This window comes from Bufo gargarizans, chromosome 6 (genome assembly GCF_014858855.1).
Source record: "Bufo gargarizans isolate SCDJY-AF-19 chromosome 6, ASM1485885v1, whole genome shotgun sequence".
Taxonomy (NCBI): domain Eukaryota; kingdom Metazoa; phylum Chordata; class Amphibia; order Anura; family Bufonidae; genus Bufo; species Bufo gargarizans.
This window is the reverse complement of record NC_058085.1, coordinates 268,903,123-268,921,896: the sequence shown is the minus strand read 5'-3', so window position 1 is coordinate 268,921,896 and position 18,774 is coordinate 268,903,123.

Genomic DNA, 18,774 nt, shown 5'->3' with positions numbered 1-18,774 from the left:
TCTGAGCTTTGTACTTGCTTTGTATTGGAATTGATGGGGATTTTTTTAATTGTCTGCATTATTTCTAATAAACTATTAAGAGACTTTATTATGATTTTTTTATTTTATGTATTAAAAACCCATACAACTTTAAAAAAAAGAAAAAAAAAGAAAATTAATGTTTTTTTCTATGAAAAATTATCCAGCCGATTGCTTTTAGTCTGATCATAATGAAGCAACAGCCTTATCATCTGGGGTGTGGCAACATTGCCAACACACTCATAGAGGTAATGATCGCTTCATTGTCATACGCAAGCCCCTTCACCACAACAAGGTACCAATCACAAAGGGGAATTGGCACATGTATGTGCATTTTTTTTGTTTTGTTTTTGCAGCCACAGTGCAGCACCAGAGGCCAGAAAAATTAGGCATGTACACATGCCTGAAAAATTTGGTATTGTTGCGGCCGGAAAAATTTATGTTTTCCAGGCAGAAAGGTGACTAAAATATTGCGGCTTGAACCCTAGTTGGTGGCGGAGAATTCACGAAAGTCATCCGTTATGCAGACATTAAATACAGCAGCGTGGGCACCATTTTGAGGCCAAGGCATGTCATCAAGCCTTTTGTTAGTCAAACATATCTCCCACTGTCTGTCCCTTCGGGACCCATGCCTGATTCATCTTAATGAAGGTGAGGTAATCAACACTTTTTTGACCGAGGTGACTTCTTTTGTCAGTGACAATGCCTCCTGCTGCACTGAAGGTCCTTTCTGACAGGACACTTGAAGCGGGGCAGGCCAGAAGTTCTATCGCAAACTGGGATAGCTCAGGCCAGAGGTCAAGCCTGCACACCCAGTAGTCAAGGGGTTCATCACTCCTCAGAGTGTCGATATCTGCAGTTAAGGCGAGGTAGTCTGCTACCTGTCGGTCGAGTCGTTCTCTGAGGGTGGACCCAGAAGGGCTGTGGCGATGCTTAGGACTTAAAAAGCTCCGCATGTCCTCCATCAATGACACATCTGTAAAGCGTCCTGTCTTTGCTGGCATGGTCATGGTAGGAGGAGGATTACTTTCACCTCTTCCCCAGTTAGATTCCCGTTGTGCTGTGACATCCCCCTTATAAGCTGTGTAAAGCATATTTTTTAGTTTGGTTTTGAACTGCTGCATCCTTTATGACTTTCGGTAATTTGGTAACATTTCCGCCACTTTCTGCTTATAGCTGGGGTCTAGTAGCGTGGCCACCCAGTATAGGTCATTCTCCTTCATCCTTTTTATACGAGGGTCCCTCAACAGACATGACAGCATGAAAGACCCCATTTGCACATGGTTGGATGCCGAGCTACTCATTTCCCGTTCCTCCTCCTCACTGATGTCATTGACGGTCTGTTCTTCCCCCCAGCCATGTACAACACCACGGGTCCCAGATAGGTGACAACAACGAGCACCCTGGGATGCCTGCTGTGGTTGGTCTTTGTCCTCCTCAAAGCCACATTCCTCCTCTGACTCCTCTTCCTCATACTCCTCTTGCAGCGTTGCCGCAGGTCCGGCAAGCAATGATGACAAGGTTCTGATTGTGAACTCAACTATTCCTCTTCACGCTCATCTACAGCCTGATCCAGCACTCTTAGCTGGGCACGCTCCAGGAAGAAAAAAAATGGGATGAGGTCGCTGATGGTGCCTTCGATGCGACTGACTAGGTTTGTCACCTCCTCAAAAGGACGCATGAGCCTACAGGCATTGCTCATAAGCATCCAGTAACTTGGCAAAAAAATTCCCAGCTCCGCAGAGGCTGTCCTAGCACCCCAGTCATACAAATACTCATACTTTTTCTTGTTGGAGCAGGCGGTCGAACATTAGGAATGTTGAATTACAACGTGTCGGGCTGTTGCAAATCAAGAGCCTCACTGGCATGTTGTTTCGGCGCTGAATGTCTGAAAAGTGCGCCATGGCCGTGTAGGAACACCTGAAATGGCCACACATCTTCCTGGCCTGCTAGAGGACGTCCTGTAAGCCTGGGTACTTAGACACAAAGTTTTGTACAATGAGATTCAACACATGTGCCATGCACGGCACATGTGACAACTTGCCCAATTCAATGTCGCCAACAAATTGCTTCCATTGTCACACACCACTTTGCCGATCTCCAGTTGGTGCGGGGTCAGCCACTGATCCACCTGTGCGTTCAGGGCGGACAGGAGTGCTGGTCCGGTGTGGCTCTCTGCTTTCAGGCAAGTCAACCCCAAGACAGTGTGACACTGTCGTATCCGGGATGTGGAATAGCCCCTGGGGAGCTGGGGGAGATTCAGTTGATGTGCAGCCAGACGCCGCTGCAGAAGAGGACTCAGCCGAGGAGGTTATCGAAGAGGATGGAGTAGGAGGAGTAGAGGAGGTGGCAGTAGGCCTGCCTGCAAGTCGTGGCGGTGTCACCAACTCCGCTGCAGAGCCACGCCTTCCATGCTTGGCAGCCGTCAGCAGGTTGACCCAATGCAGTGTAGGTTATATACCTGCCCTGACCGTGCTTTGCAGACCAGGTATCAGTGGTCAGATGGACCTTTGCACCGACACTGTATGCCAGAGATGCCATGACTTCCATTTCAATCACTGAGTAGAGGTTTGGGATTGCCTTTTTTGAAAAAAAAAAAATTGTCAAGCCAGCTGTCAGATGCCGGGCAAGGAGGTGACTCTGTGACATTGGCTTCTTACGCTCAAACATTTCCTTTACAGACACCTGACTGTGGGCAGATGAGATGGAACTGCTGAAGGTGAGAGGCGGAGTGGCAGGTGGTTGAGAGGGGGCAAGGAGGACAGCAGTGGTTGACGTGGCTGAAGATGCTGGACCAGGAGGAGGATGGTGGCTTTGAGTTTGTGTGCTACTTCTACTCGTCATCATGTGTTGATCCCATAGGAGTTTGTGATGTGCGATCATGTGCCTTCGCAAAGCAGTTGTACCTAGCTGGGTGTTGGATTTCCCACGACTCCGTTTCTTTTGGCACAGGTTGCAAATGGCATCGCTGTTGTCAGAGGCAGACACACAAAAAAAATGCCACACTGCTGAGCTTTGCAATGACGGCATTCTGGTGGTGGCAACAGCATGCGTTGATTGGCGTGCTGTCTGGCTGACCCCGGGTGCCGATACATGCTGTCTGACTGTGCCACTAGCTCCTTGCGACTACCTCCGCCTGCTTCCAACTCGTCTCCTCCTTCTCTCTGTCTCCCCTTCTGAACTTTCCCCCTCTTCTTCTTCTCTTCGAGCAGGCACCCACGTGGCATCCACGGACTTATCATCATCATCAACCGCTTCACTTGGATCTGACACCTCAGCAAAGGAAGCAGCAGCGTGTACAACATAATCATCATCACACCGTATGTCCATCTGTGTAATGCTGCCTGACTGAGACATATCCCTGTTATCTACATCCTCTGGCAATAATGGTTGCGCATCACTAATTTCATCCAACTGATGTGTAAATAACTCCTCTGAGGGATCAAGTGAAGTGGCTGTGGTGGCTGTGGTGGTAGTGGTGGTGGCGGCTTGAGAGCAGGTGACTAAAGCTGAGCTGGAGGAGGATGGTGCATCAAGGTTCTTAGCGGAAGCTGTTGAAGATTGGGTGTCCTGTGTAAGCCAGTCAACTATTTTCTCTGAATTTTTGGGGTTCAGAGTACGTGGCCTCTGAACACTGGGCATTATTCCAGGGCCAGTGGAAATCACAGCACCACGACCACGACGGCCCCTGCGGGGTGGCCTGCCTCTGCCTGTAATTTTTTTTTAGATAAGTGGTACTATGCGTTCAAGGTACTGTGCCACCCTATATAAGTGGTGGGCAGTGGGCACAGTACAGTCTGTGTGGGCCTAACACACACTGGCTTGCAACTGGGATTATATCACAGTAAAATAATAAATTGAATTTTTTTTTATCTGCAAGGTATTTGTGAGTGAGTGACACCCTGTAACGGTATGAGTGGAGGCCTAGCCAGTGGCCACAGTACAGTCTGGGGCCAGACACACACTGGCTTGCAACTGGGATTATATCACAGAAAAATAATAAATTGAATTTTTTTTATCTGCAAGGTATTTGTGAGTGAGTGACACCCTGTAACGGTATGAGTGGTGGCCTAGCCAGTGGCCACAGTACAGTCTGGGGCCAGACAAACACTGGCTTGCAACTGGGATTATATCACAGAAAAATATATATATATATATTTTTTTTATCTGCAAGGCATTTGTGAGTGAGGGACACCCTGTAACAGTATGAGTCGAGGCCTAGCCAGTGGCTACAGTACAGTCTGTGTGGGCCTGACACACACTGGCTTGCAACTGGGATTATATCACAGAAAAATATTAAATATAATTTTTTTTATCTGCAAGGTACTTGTGAGTGACACCCTGTAACGGTATCACTGGTGGCCTAGCAGCAAGTGGCAACAGTACAGTCTGTGGGCCAGACACACACTGGCTTGCAACTGGGATTATATCACAGAAAAATAATAAATAGATTTTTTTTATCTGCAAGGTATTTGTGAGTGACACTCTGTAACAGAATGAGTGGTGGCCTAGCCAGTGGCCACAGTACAGTCTGTGGGCCAGACACACACTGGCTTGCAACTGGGATTATATCACTGAAAAATATAAAAAAAAATTTTTTATCTGCAAGGTATTTGTGAGTGAGTGACACCCTGTAAAGGTATGAGTGGAGGCCTGGGATTATATCTGTGAGGTATTTTCTGTCACACCCTGTATGAATGGTGTGCGCACAGTACTGTCTGTGACTGAGTCTGCAGCCTCTCACAGCCTCTCACACAGGCAACTGCAATATATATATATATATATATATATATATTTTAAAAAAAAGAACACTGATGTACCAGCCCTGAAAAGGGCTTTTTGGGGTGCTGTTAGGACGCTGTCCTTACAGCAGATGAGTCTGTGGACACAGAACACTGCCCTAGCTAGCTAACGCTTTCCCTATTAGATCAGCAGCAGCACTGTTTCTCCTCTCACTGAGAATGCAGCTTCCGAATGAATCTAAAATGGATGCTGTTCAGGAGGTGGGAGGGTCTGGGAGGGAGGGTCTGCTGCTGATTGGCTGGAATGTGTCTGCTGACTGTGAGGTACAGGGTCAAAGTTTACTCAATCATGATGTATAGGGGGCGGACCGAACATCGGATATGTTCGCCCACGGAGGACGCGAACAAGCTATGTTCGCCGGGAACTGTTCGCCGGCGAATAGTTCGGGATATCACTATTGGGAACGAGCATTCAAACAAACATTCGTTCAGATACTTGGCCTGTATAACAGTGCACCCAGTCAGTTGATGAATGTTGGTTTGTCTGCTGATTGGCACCTTTCATCAGGATGAAAGATGGACGATTTTCATCAACACAAATCCCTGAGTAATCAGCGATACCCCAGATCGGTGTTGCTGGGTGGCTGTCCCTTTCCATAGAACAAAAAGAGAGGGCCCAATGGGGTCTCTGATTAAATCTAGTTTTATTAGATGTTTTCCCACATGACCTGTTTTAGTTTTAGCTTTTAAAATTAAATTATATCCTCCAGGGTTGGTAGACAACCAAGGCTCATTAATGTAGAACATTGCGTGCTCAGCTACTCTAGCTGCCATAGCTAAAGACAAGAGTCATGTTAGTTTTATGCTGCTGTCCCTCAGGGACAAGTCATCTATTGCCATGGTACTTGACATGTGCGCATTGAAATATGTATGGGAATGAGAAAAGCCAACCAGAGCTGGAACTCTCTACCTGAGGAGGTGGTGATGGTGATTTCACTAAAAGAGTTCAAGAGGGGCCTGGATGTATTTATGGAGTGTAATAATATTACAGGCTATAGCTTCTAGAGAGGGGTCGTTGATCCAGGGAGTTATTTGGATTGCCTGATTGAAGTTGGGAAGGAATTTTTTCCCCCTAAAGTGGGGAAAATTGCCTTCAACCTCACAGTTTTTTTTTTTTTTTGCCTTCCTCTTGAGATCAACTTGCAGGATACCAGGCTGAGCTGGATGGACAGATGTCTTTTTTCGGCCTTATAAACTATATTACTATTTTAAATATGTCTACGGCATACAGATGCATTAGAAAGAATGAAATAAGGTTACAAATGTCAGTCTGTCTTCAAAAGATCATCAAAAATAATCTCGGATGCAATGGGCATATTAACCTGCAAAGCAGGATTCTGGTTAAGGGCAATGAGACAAAACGGCACTTCTACTTGATGGCAACTGGAATGAAACACCCTAAGTAGATCACAGCATATGGCAGGAGAAGGCTACTGTCTGCATGATGAAAGGGATTTTATGCACCTTTGGTTGGCCGATTATTGAACATTCACTTTGCGTCTGGTGTAATAAACACGCTATTCATTTTTTGAAGTGCCGTGGAATTTCTAATTTCTAGGCCTCATGCACACGACCGTTCCATTTTTTGTGGTCCGCAAACCGCGGATCCGCAAAACACGGAAGCCGCACGTGTGCCTTCCACAATTTGCGGACATGCCTATTCTTGTCCGCCAAACGGACAAGAATAGGACATGTTATATATTTTTTTTGCGGAGCCATGGAACGGAGCAACGGATGCCCTGTGGGCCAGTCTGAGCCTGTATCTATCTATCTATCTATCTATCTATCTATCTATCTATCTATCTATCTATCTCATATCAATCTATCTATGATCTATCTATCTATCTATGATCTATCTATCTATTTAATTATCAATCTTTATCTACTGTATCTACCGACCTATCTTCTGTATATATATTGGCCAGGCACACTGAGGAAAAAAAAGATTGGGTTAAAATGCTAATTTTCGCCCGATCCTTCCCTCTACCAACATCTTCTGTTGGGGGAGGGCCAAGAGCTACCCATACACATTAAACTGTCATATAAACAGGTCATTCTCGGACAATACACTAATGGGTATGAGGGTTATAAGTGCTTACAAGGATGCACAAGAGCAGTTAGGTCCCAAAGAATGGGGCTTGAAGACCTTGTGCGTTTGTAAGGCTAAGTACACACTGCATCTGTGTACTTAGGCTGTCATTCAGCCAGAAAAGTTCACAGTATATAAATTAAGGAGGTTGGTCACTTTTTCGCTACCTATGAACAATAAAATTTATACTGCATGGTGCACTCTTTTTTGTAGTGGCCCATTATATTGTGCCATATAATCATCGTACATAAGTATTTTATGTACGATGATTATATGGCACAATATAATGGGCCACTACAAAATAGAGTGCACCATGCAGTATAAATTTTATTTATTTATTCACAATAGGACCCTGTTAGTGATGTATGCCACTGCATGACCCCCACTAGATGCTTGTGTCCTGATAAGATCATCCAATAGTAGATTTGAAAGCAATATATACAAAGCCTCTAAAGGAGTTTTGTCATTGGCTGAAAGGTCATCATGTATCATAGAAACATAGAAACATAGAATGTGTCGGCAGATAAGAACCATTTGGCCCATCTAGTCTGCCCAATATACTGAATACTATGAATAGCCCCTGGCCCTATCTTATATGAAGGATGGCCTTATGCCTATCCCATGCATGCTTAAACTCCTTCACTGTATTTGCAGCTACCACTTCTGCAGTATCGATTTTCATTTCATTCTCTTGTTCCTCGCACGTGTCATGGGAAACTGGGAGAATAGACACACTCATTTTCCTTTCTCAGCTGGTGGAAAGAGATTTCAGATTAGCATGTGAAAAGGTAATTATGTTAAGTGACTTAAATATCACAAAGCTAACAGTGCAATAGGTCTCCAAAACTGAGATGTGATTAACAGCCATTCCACAGAAGAAACGTTCATAACAATTCACAGCTACTAATTTGCGTAAGCTGAATTAGTAGTGAACTTCAACAAGTATGTGGTAAACAATGAAGAATTGATTAATGAGTCTTGCGCCTTCATACTCAGTGGCAAGAGATCACGATCTTTGTCACAAGGTAACCTTATTACGTATGAGGGAGGCCAGACAGGCTACTTAGGGGGATGCACTGTGTATGCAAATAAATGGTAAAATGTCCTGGACTTCAACCCTTACAAAGGGCTTGTGCTTGTTAGCAAATTAGCTGGTGGCACCGTGACTGCATGCCGCTTCCAGCGCCAGTGACCTGGGCTTAATTCCAGTAAGAGCACCGTTTGCATACTGCATCTGTGAATTCTCTCCCCTGTTGGCTTCTTCTGAGCAATCAACAGTCTAAACATATGCTGTGTAGAGTTCAGCAAACCCAAGTTCGGGTATCCGGACCCGAACCCGGACTTTTTCACTGAAGTTCGGGTTCGGGTTTGGTGTTGGGGTAATTTTATTTTTTTCCGTTATAACGGAAAATAATAGCATTCTTAAAACAGAATGCAAAATAAAATGTCTATTGAGGGGTAAAAAAAACAAAAAACTCACCTCATCCACTTGATCACACAGCCTGTATCTTCTTTTCTTCACGACCTGCAAAAGGACCAGCGGTGACGTCACCACGGTTTTGGATGATACAATGCGTGTATCCTGTCCCTATTTTACCCAAAAAACCTTCTAATACGGAGTCATCGCTCTGACAAGAGCGGCCCTTTCTGGAACCTTGCCCTGTCATCCATCCCTGGAAAACCCTGTTAGGGAAAATTGGTGGAGGGAGTACCTGTCACTACCCTACCTATTCCAGACCTAAACAAAATAAATCAAAAATTCTCAAAAAAAAGTTCTCAAAAGAAGTACCAACGCATTTAGTCTTTAGTGTATTAAAGATGGCAGCGTGATAGGTTCACATACAGTGCTGCCCATATTTATTCATACCCCTGGCAAATTTTGACTTAAGGTTACTTTTATTCAATCAGCAAGTAATAAGGTACACAAAAGCTTGTTTGTCATTGCAAAAGCATATCTGGACAAAGAAGAAGACTTCTTGTCTTCTGTGTTATGGTCAGATGAAACAAAAATTGAATTGTTTGGTCGCAATGATGTTTCCTTCATTTGGCGTAAAAAAGGAGAAACCTTCAACCCAAAGAACACCATCCCCACTGTCAAACATGGTGGTGGGAACCTAATGCTTTGGGGGTGTTTTTCAGCCAATGGACCAGGGAACCTAATCACATGAAAAAAGAGCAATACATGAGGATTCTCAATGACAAAATCAGGCAGTCTGCAGAGAAACTTGGCCTTGGGCACCAGTGGACATTTTCAGCATGACAATGACCCAAAACACACAGCAAAAGTGGTGAAGAAATGGTTAGCAGACAACATTAACGTTTTGGAGTGGCCCAGCCAGAGTCCAGACTTGAATCCAATTGAGAATCTGTGGAGGGAGCTAAAGATCAGGGTGATGGCAAGAAGACCCTCCAACCTGAAAGATTTGGAGCTCATTGCTAAAGATGAATGGGCAAAAATACCTGTGGAGACATGCAAATAGCTGGTCTGCAATTATAGGAAGCTTTTGATTGCTGTAATAGCCAATAAAGGCTTTTCTATTGACTATTGAGAAGGGTATGAATAATTTTGGACTAGACACTTTTTGCTCAAATGTAAATAAAAGCTGAGAAATGTTATTTTCTTCCACAATAATGCCTCTTGTACATCGTCTTATTATCTTTTGGGAGACACCTATGTCATTTCCCGTCAAAAAATTATTTGCTGGTTGAATAAAAGTAACTTTAAGTCAAAAATTGCCTGGGGTATGAATCATTATGGGCAGCACTGTATGTCCAGCGGCAGCGTGGAGCCCCACGCCACCACTTTAAATAGATACAAAGACTGCACCTACCATATCGCTTCCGGGTTGTCCGCTGACGTCACCGGTGTATTGCCGGGAGCGCAAGGCAACTGAGCGGTTCTCATAAGCAGGAGGAGATGTCAGTTACGCGTCAGCGCTGCCTAGCAACAGCTGATGCTCATACTGGCATCTCACAGTGCAGGGCGCAATGTGCACGTCCCAATTATAGGTCTCTCTCCCTGCTGAAAAGAGCGAGATCTATGGGTACAATACTTAATATGGGAGAATGTGATCACCTATTTTAGAAGCAGAACAGACCCATATTTTTAGAACTGGGTACATCAGAGGAAGCATCCAAAATTCAACTGTTCCTTTAACCCAAGGGGAGTGGGAGTCCTTAGTCTAAAGATTCACCAGTACTCTCTCTAGAGGACCTCTTGATGGGTGGGGAATCCTTTTAATGACTACAAATTGGATGCTTTTTATATCACCATTATGCATCTCCACTACATGCCTGGCCTCTGTTGTATCTCTTGTATTACGAATGTCACTGATGTGTTCACCAATACGCCGGCAGAATTCTCTCTGTGTTTTCCCCACGAACTCAAGGCCACATTGACATGTAATTAGATAAATTATCCCTGCTGTGCGGCAATTAATAAAATCACAGATATTAAATGTAGTCCTATCCACATTCCCCTAAAGGATTTGGTGGTTTTCTGCCCTGTCTATATGCGTTTTAGTGGGGTGGGATGACAACTTTCCCATCTCAGCAAGGAGTTTGTGGCTGTAGGTTTCCGCTAAATGGTGGTAGTAATGTTGCCTATATCTGATCTTTTTATACATATGTCCAGGAAAGGGAGTTGATATTTTGTAATTTCAAATGTGAATTTTAAATTAATGGAGTTTGCATTTAGTTGTTGAGCAAATTCACAAAAATTCTCTCTGGACCCGCTCCAAATGATGAAGATATCATCAATGAAGCAATTTTTACCCCGTAGTGGGACATCCTCAAACACCATGGTCTCTTTCCCCGGGGAAAACAGGGGAGTGCGACTTCTAAAGAGACCGCCGGACCTGGAGTGAAGCCGTGGCACAGGGGAGGTTTTTAGTCTGATGGGGGTCTGAAAGAATCGGGCTGCTCTGTGGTCTGGTGGGGGTCTGAAAGAAAAGGGCTGATGGGGGTCTAAAAGAAAAGGGCTGATCTGAGGTCTGATGGGGTCTAAAAGAAAAGGGCTGATGGGGGTCTAAAAGAAAAGGGCTCATCTGAGGTCTGAAAAAAGGTCTGTTCTGAGGTCTGTTGGGAGTCTAACATGGAGGGCTGATATGATATCCTGATATTTGTGGGGGTCTGATCTGAGGTCTGATGAAAAATATTTTTTTCTTATATTTTTTTTTTATCTGGAGTACGTATTATCATCGGGTGCATCTTATAAAGCAAAAAATGTGGTATATTTCACAATACTATCACAGACTACCAATACAGGAACTATAGGGCGACCTTTCAGGGGAGATGTCCCTTTGTGAATCTTGGGGAGGCAATAGAAGGTTGCAATTACATGATGGATGGGACCGGGTGGAGATAATCAAATTTCTCCTTACTGATCAATTTATTTAATTTCGCTCTCAGTAGTATCTCCTTCAGTTCTTGTCTATATTGAAGAGTATGATCAACCTGGAGAGATTCATAGCTATTAGTGTTGGTCGAGCACCAAAGTGCTCAGGTGCTCAAGTAGAACTGCTTGTGTGATCTACCAAGCACTCAAGCACAATGGAAGTCAATGGGAGAACCTAAGCATTAAACCAGGCACCCCCTACTCTGAAGACGGGAGGGTGTCTGGTTCACAGGAAAAGGTCAGAAATTGATGTAAACACCACTGAAATGGTTCGGGAACAGCATGGGGAGGTTGTCCGAGTAGTATGCTACTTTTACAGGCTGACAATAATACGCACAAAACCAAAGATAAAATCGATTTTAGAGGAAAAATTGTTAGGAAACATTCTTTCCTGTATATTTACTTGTATATAAAGTGCAAGTGCTGCCAAAAATTACAAGGAAGAGGCACTCTGATACAACCTGTATATTACATAAAGGAGGGCCTCATTCACATTGTGTCCAGGTAGTGGGACTCCTACACTCATAAAGTCTATGCACTAAGTGAAAGGGCTACCAAAAATTACAAGGAACTGGCACTCCAATACACCCTTTATTACACATAAAGGAGGGCATCATACACAGCCTTGAAAAATTATGATTGATGGCCTGCTGGTGACCATCAAAAACGATTGGAGCAAGGACCTGCTGATCTGACCATCTAAAACATTAGGGGCAAGGGTCTGCTGCTGATCTGACCATCTAAAACATTAGGGGCGAGAGCCTGCTGCTGAGCTGACCATCTAAAACATTAGGGGTAAGGGTTTGCTGCTGAGCTGACTATCTAAAACATTAGGGGTGAGGGTCTGCTGCTGAGCTGACCCTCTAAAACATTAGGGGCAAGTGCCTGCTTGTGACCCTTAAAAACATTATGGGCGAGGGCCTGCTGGTGACCCTCTAAAACATTATGAACGAGGGCCTGCTGGTGACCCTCAAAAACATTATAGGCGAGGGCCTGCTGGTAACCCTCTAAAACATATGGGTGAGGGCCTGCTGCTGACCTGACCCTCTAAAAAATTAGCAGCGAGGGCAGCCTAATAAGCATATTGATATGATGGAGGAGCAGGACGAGAAAAGGGAGATTGAACCATATACCCTTTTTAGTGGTGGAAGGGGTGCATGGGAATACAGTGTATTCATTACACCATAAAAGCCACATTTAGAGTGACTTTATGTTCAACCGCTTTCCTCTGGTGGAGTAGAGAAGTCAGGGGCAATCCTGGCCTTGCTAATTTGTATAAGTGTCAACCTGTCAGCATTTTCAGCTGACAGGCGGATGCACTTATTAGTTATTATGCCCCCAGCAGCACTAAATACACGCTCTGACAAAACACTGGCAGTGGGGCAGGCTAGCACCTCCAAGGCGTAGAGTGCCAGTTCATGCCACGTGTCCAGCTTGGACACCCAATAGTTGTAAGGCACAGAGGGATCACTGAGGACGCTGACACAGTCTGCTACATACTCCTTCACCATCTTCCAAAATTTTTCCATCCTTGTGACACTAGACCGCGCATCAGGTTGAGGGTGCTGGCAGAGTGTAATAAAACTGTCCCAGGCCTTGGAGAGTGTTCCACTGCCTCTGTTGGAACTGCTGTGTGTTCCCCTAATCTCCTCTCCTCGGTTGGCCAAGGAACTGCGTATTCTGCAGCCAGCGTTGTCAGCTGGAAATTTTTGGAGCAATTTTTCCACAAGGACCTTCTGGTATTGCACCATTTTGCTCGTCCTCTCCACCACAGGAATGAGAGATGAGAAGTTCTCTTTGTAGCGGGGGTCGAGAAGGGTGAACAACCAGTAATCGGTGTTGGCGAAAATGAGTACAACGCAAGGGTCACAGGAAAGGCAGCCTAACGTAAAGTCAGCCTTGTGTGCCAGAGTCCCAACAGACAATACTCTTCCTCTTCCTCCTCTTCTACTCATCCACACTGAACAGATGGAATAAAACTTCCATTGGTACTACCCTCTGTAGCGGAGGCAACCATCTCCTGCTCCTCCTCCTCATCATCATCCAATTCGCTCCGAGAAGACGAACTGAGGATCGTCTGGCTATCACCCTGTGCACTGTCTTCCCCCATTTCCACCTCTTCCACATGCGTTCGCCTTAATTGTGAGCAGCGAGCGTTTGAGTAGACACAGAATGATAATTCAGAGGTGGAAGTGGAGGAGGAGACAGAGGAGGAGAAGGGGGGGGGGGGGGTTGCAGCCAATAATGTATCGGTAGCACCTGTGCATCCCAGGGTACGACTCGATCCCGGCCTCCACAACGTTCACCCAGTGTGCAGTCAGGGAAGTATAGCGTCCCTGGCCAAAAGCACTTGCCCATGTGTCAGTCATTAAGTGGAACTTCCCAATAACTGCGTTGGTCAGAGCACGGATGAGGTTACGTGACACATGCTGGTGTAAGGCTGAGACTGCACACCTTGAAAAATATTGGCGGCTGGGGACAAAGTAACGTGGGACGGCCACCACCATCAGGAGGGAAAGCCTCAGTGTCCACAAGCCTAAATGGCAACATTTCCAGGGCCAGCAATATGTAAAGGTGTGCATTTAGTGCTATGGCCCGTGGGTGGGTGGGTGGCTGGGTATTTGCGCTTTAGTTCAAAGGCCTGGAGTATAGACATCTGTACGCTGCGCTGGGACACAGATGAGGATTTGCTAGCTGATGATGCTTGCGAAGGTCCAGGTGCATGGTGGGAGGCATCCAGGCCTATGTCTTGGACAGGGGATTGGCCAGCTTGTAACACAGGGGAAGAGGAGGCAGTGGTGTGACCCGCAGACACTGATTGTGACCCCAGGCTTTCGGCCCACCTATTAGGGTGCGCCAGACTGCGGAACACCTACCCCTTTTTCATCGTCCACCACTTCCTCTTCTACTTCCTCACTCTGGTTATCCTCCTGACTTGTTGACCTAACAACAACTTTAGTTATTGACAACTGTGTCTCATCCTCATCATTAATCTCTTGAGACACTAATTGCGGTTGACTTATTGGCAACTGTGTCTCATCAACATTATCCACCTCATGAAACACTAATTGCCATTCCCCACCGTCATCTTCTTGTCACTGTGGATACTCAAGAGTTTGGGAATCAGGGCACAATATATCCTCATGTCCCCCTTCAAGCGAGCTTGTAGAGAGGCCCAAATCAAGGAATGGTGATGAAAAGAGCTCCTCGGAATATCCGAGTGTGGGATCACTTGTTTGCCAAGACTCTCCATGGTGGGAGGAAGGAGTATTAGGGTGAGGATTCTGTTGACCAGACTCATAGCTACTGAGACTGGACTTTGTGGAAGACAGGGTGGTGTTTAACCGACTGGAAGCATTATCTGCTGCAATCCAACCGACCACCTGGTCGCACTGGTCTGACTTCGAGAGTGGTGTCCTGCGTGACATGAAGCCAAGTATCGTATATGTGTGACTTTCTTGTGCTTTGGCAGCAGGCACAGTTTTACCAGCCTCTGCATGCACCATCAGCAGCACAGCCACTTCCCCGTCCCTTACTGCTCGCCTTGCGCATATTAACCCCTTAACGCAAAACGCAGTGCATGTACGGTGGGGGATGCTGTGCCAGAACGCATTCCGTCGTTCAAGCACAGCCGGCTGATCGGGCGGTTGCAGGAGCTGCCCCCGCCCGATCACTGCAGGGGTCTGGCAGTCCCTAGTAGCCGGGCCCCTGCTGTATCCGCCGAAATCGCTGTTTACAGTGATGCCGACGGGTGAAGGAGCGTATCGGGTCCCCGCGCTACTGTGGCGACCCGATGTGTGACAAGGCAGCCCGATGCCATGCAGAGGCTGCCCAATACCTTGCATGGCATGGGGACCTGCCTTCTACGGGTGCCCAGGAGATCTAGCCTCAGGCTGGGTCTCCTAGGCAACCTGTTATTGTATCACTCAGTTTAATCCACTAACAGGCAATTCATTACAATACAGATGTATTGTAATGCATTGCAGAGGGGATCAGACCCCCAAAAGTTGAAGTCCCAGAGTGGGACAGAAATAAAGTTTTTAAAAAAATGTTAAAAAAGTGTTTTGAATAAAAAAAAAGTTTCAAGTTAAAAAATGAAAATTTTATAATTTCAAATAAAAGAGAAACACACATATTAAGTATCGCTGTGTCCGTAACAACCGGCTCTATAAATATATTACATGATCCACCCTGTCCAATAGACACCATCAAAAATAAAAAGTAAAAAACATTTACATCACTGAAAGTGCAACACTAAGCATTCAAAAAGGAGTATGCCCCCCAAAATAGTACCAATCTAACCGTCACCTCATCCCACAAAAATTTAGCCCCTACATAGGACAAATGTCTCTTAGTCTATGGAGACACTAAAACATGATTTTGTTTTGTTTCAAAAATGCTTTTATTGTGTTAAATGTAAACAAAATAAAAAAAATATACATATTAGGTAAAAAAGTCATATGCACCCTAAAATAGTACCAATCAAGCCTTCATCTAATACAAAAAAATAATGATCCCCTACATAAGACAGTCGCCCCAAAAAAATATATATATATGGCTTTCAGAATATAGAGGCAGTCATTTTTTATTTTTTTAAATGCTTTATTATGTAAAACTGAAACAAACAACAAAAAAGTAGTCATATTTGGTATTGTTGCATCCGTAACAACCTACTCTATAAAAATAGCCCATGATCTAACCTGTCAGATGAACATTGTAGATAACAAAAAATAAAAATGGTGCTAAAACAGCTATTTTTTTGTTATCTTGCCTCAAAAAAAGTATAATAGAGAGCAACCAAAAATCATCAGTACCCTAAAATAGTGCCAACAAAACTGCCACCTTATCCCGCAGTTTCCAAAATGGGGTCACTTTTTTGAGTTTCTACTCTAGTGGTGCATCAGGGGATCTTCAAATGTGACATGGCATGTTAAAACTATCCCAGTGAAATCTGCCCTCCAAAAACCATATGCCATTCTTTTCCTTCTGCGGCCTGCCATGTGCCCGTACAGAAGTTTACGGCCACATATGGGATGTTACTGTAAACTACAGAATCAGGGCAATAAATATTTAGTTTTGTGCGGCTGTTAACCCTTGCTTTGTTCACAGAAAAAAATGATTAAAATGAAAAATCTGCCAAAAAAGTGAAATTTCCTCTCCAATTTCCATTAATTCTTGTGGCACACCTAAAGGGTTAACAACTTTTGTAAAATCAGTTTTTACTACCTAGAGGGGTGTAGTTTCTAAAATGGGGTAACTTTTGTGGAGTTTCTACTCTAGGGGTGCATCAGGGGGGCTTCAAATGGGACATGCAGTAAAAAAAAACAGGCCATCAAAATCTGCCTTCTATAAGCGATATGGCGTACCTTTCCTCCTGGGCACTGTCGTGTGGCCATACAGCAGCTTATAACAACATATGGGGTGTTTCTGTAAACTACAGAATCAGGGCAATAAATATTGAGTTTTTTTTGGCTGTTAACCCTTGGTTTGTTAGCGGAAAAAAAAAATTAAAATGGGAAATGCCAAAAAAGTGAAATTCTTAAATTTAATCTCCAATGTCCATTAATTCTTGTGGAACACCTAAAGGGGTAACAACATTTGTAAAATCAGTTTTTAATAGCTTGAGGGGTGGTTTCTATTATGTAAGCCTCACAAAGTAACTTCAGCTCAACAGGCAAGAACCAATGATTCCCTATGGGAATGGTTCTCACCTGAGCGTTTTACAGCGCGTACAATCGCGCTGTAAAACGCCCGACGCCCCAAGAAGTACAGGAGCTTCTTTAGGGCGTCTTGTCGCGCATTCCCGTACATAGACTTCAGCGGGAACGCGCGACAATGGGCGTTCGCTTGTCTCTGTATGTGCGATTGCAAACGCCCGTACAATCGCGCATACAGAGCGTACGTTCAAGTACGCTCAGGTCTGAACCCAGCATAAGACCTAAAATTTCAAGATTTGCAAACGTTGTACCGGAGGTATAGCGCATGTAATGTCGCTGTCACCAGCGGCTAATAAAACATTACAATTAATTAATGTCACTGATATTTAGGACGCAAAAACATTATACAGGAGGTATAGCGCAAATAATGTCCCTGTCACCATAGCAGCCAACAAACGTGCAGGGAGGAGACTCGAGCATCGCGCTCGAGCACACGCGGTGTTCAGCCGGTGATGTGCCGAGTGATGCTCGAGCCGAACTGGTGTTCGGCCGAGCATGCTCGCCCAACATTAATAGCTATCACTTTTCTTTAAGATCGTTTTGCACATGACGGCATATTGTTTTGTGTACATTACCACAATGTTTCCCCCTTTATCTGAGGGCTTTATGGTGATGGGTCGATCCGTTTCAAGGAAGATTAGGGACTTGTGTTCCTGAAAGCTTATATTATGATATGAAGGAGGGATTTAATGCTGTTAAGGTCCCTCACTGTATTTTTTTAAAATACACCAATACATGAAATATCATCCTGAGGAGGCATTTTATAACTCTTTTTTCTTTAAGTTGGTAAATGGGCCCTCACCCCTCAAATTGACCGGTTCTCTGTCTAGGCGATATAGTACTCCTCTAGGATCTCAACTGGAATGCCTAGGTCACAACTCTCTTTCTTGTTTTGCATCTGAAAATGTTTATGCCAGCCTAATTTTCTAGCAAACAGGTTGAGATCCTTGACCCATTTAGACAAGTCAAATGGGATGTGGGTACAAATGATAGTCCACGTTTCAGTATTGACATTTCGGAATTAGTGAGGGTCCGATAAGATAGAAAAATCACTCAGGTTTCAGGATCTGCTAACCCTATATGGGCTGAGATGTGTTCCTGTTGAGTGGAGGCTAAGGGGTCTTTTGTTCTAAAAAAGTGTGGTAGTGGTTCTTCCTTGTTGGAGCCCACCTCTGCCTCTCGATCTCCCTCCCGATCCCTGCTTCTACCTTTATTTTGTCTTTTCCATTCTGAGTCGAAAGCCTCAGCCTCTCTTGTTCGCGGTCCCGTTTTGGCTCAGGACAGAAATATGCCTTATTATCCCTTAAATCCTGTAAGTCTCTCACAAATTGGCAGTGTTTCCTTTCTTTAAGGTGGAACTGAAAACGTTTCACTGTATTTTGTAACTGTTTCTCCTTGTTACAAATTCAGGTTCCTGATTGAACTTTTTTGAACTCCATGCTGCCTTTAGAAATATGTGAACCTATCACGCTGCCATGTTTTTTTGTTTTTTTTTTATTAAGGAATAATACAGTCCTGATCAAAAGTTTAAGACCACTTGAAAAATGGCAAAAAATCTTATTTTACATTGTTGGTAGAGTTGAGCGAACACCTGGATGTTCGGGTTCGAGAAGTTCGGCCGAACTTCCCGAAAATGTTCGGGTTCGGGATCCGAACACGATCAGAACTTCGTCCCGAATCCGAACCCCATAGAAGTCAATGGGGACCCAAACTTTTCGGCACTAAAACGGCTGTAAAACAGCCCAGGAAAGG